Source organism: Pelmatolapia mariae, linkage group LG8 (genome assembly GCF_036321145.2).
Source record: "Pelmatolapia mariae isolate MD_Pm_ZW linkage group LG8, Pm_UMD_F_2, whole genome shotgun sequence".
NCBI classification, from domain to species: Eukaryota; Metazoa; Chordata; class Actinopteri; order Cichliformes; family Cichlidae; genus Pelmatolapia; species Pelmatolapia mariae.
This window is the reverse complement of record NC_086234.1, coordinates 20,245,286-20,246,617: the sequence shown is the minus strand read 5'-3', so window position 1 is coordinate 20,246,617 and position 1,332 is coordinate 20,245,286.

Below are 1,332 nucleotides of genomic sequence, written 5' to 3'. Positions count from 1 at the left end.
TGGGGCATGCATGAGTGGTCCTTTACATCATACACATTACTCACAATCAGCAAATGGAACAATAAAATAATTAAGTAATAAAGAAGCTGTTCTATCTGAGTTTAAACTCTGTGGAGTGGATGGAAGAGAAATGAATGGAGAAATGTGTGAATTTAAGAAGTTATTTGAAAGTTTGATACCAGTGTTCAGCTTCTATTGACTTTTCATGAATTGTTGGAAGGTGGAAAAATGGACTGAAGTACAAAGAATGAAAGTTAAAATGTTTTCCTACGTTTTTTTTTTCTTTTTAGCTTATCAAAAGATGTAGGACAGAATCAGATATAAGAATATGTTAGCAGGCACTACCCAGAGGTGACGAAAATCCATATCAATGTGCAACGTTTATAAAACAGATTTTCTACATAAAGCAATCCCTAATTAAAAATAATCTTTGATGTTTGCCAAGACCAAACAAGGGAAAAAAACTTACCAAAACCTGCTGTGTGGCACCTCTTTCTCATAAAGTGTCCACAAATTTTTTTTGTTTCTAAAAGTATCCATAGTGATAGCCCGATTCTACCTTTATCACAGTCTGAACTCCTCCTTAAACTCTTCTTTTATCTGTATTTTATGGTGAGCATGACAAAGAAATGAAGAAAGAAGCCAAGACTTCTGTATAAATGAGTTGAGTCGACTCCGTGATCCTGGCTGTGCCTTGAGCCTAACCATGTAGAGCCGTTGTTTCTGTCCACTCCTCTCGCTTTTCATGCAGTCTTCAAACAGAGCCTGTTGTCTTCAGACAGGGAAGGAATGTCCACATCCACAGACGCTATAGGTCGCAAATGTTTGACCACACCGGCAAAAGATAGTCAACACATCTCTGAAGAGACTGCCAAGGAGACCTGAGAATTTCCAAAGTCTATTTGGGGCAACAGAGCCACAAACCCCACAGACGTGCCCTCTGTGGGTTAATCATTTAAAGAAGCAAAGTTATTCACCACCAAGAAAAGGCTGAGCTTTCTGAACTTTATCAAGAATCTATGTATATGGGATATAGTTTCTCTGATCTAGCATAAGTAGGACTGTCCAGAAATCCTAGAGATTAAATCAGGAACATCTATATTCAAAATTAAGAAAGGGTAAAAGCGAAAAGTCATGATATGGTGGCATATTTTCAGCTATTCTTACCGTTCTTCAACTGATGTAGTTTAATCATTGCCAGGCAACCAGCAGCAGTTTGGTTCCTTATAATGAGCTATCAAAAGTGCTGTCTTACTATGTTTAATGAATATACTCAAGTCCCAGTGTTTCACAGTCTGCTGAGCAAGTCCTTGAACTTGATCTCCTTTTAGG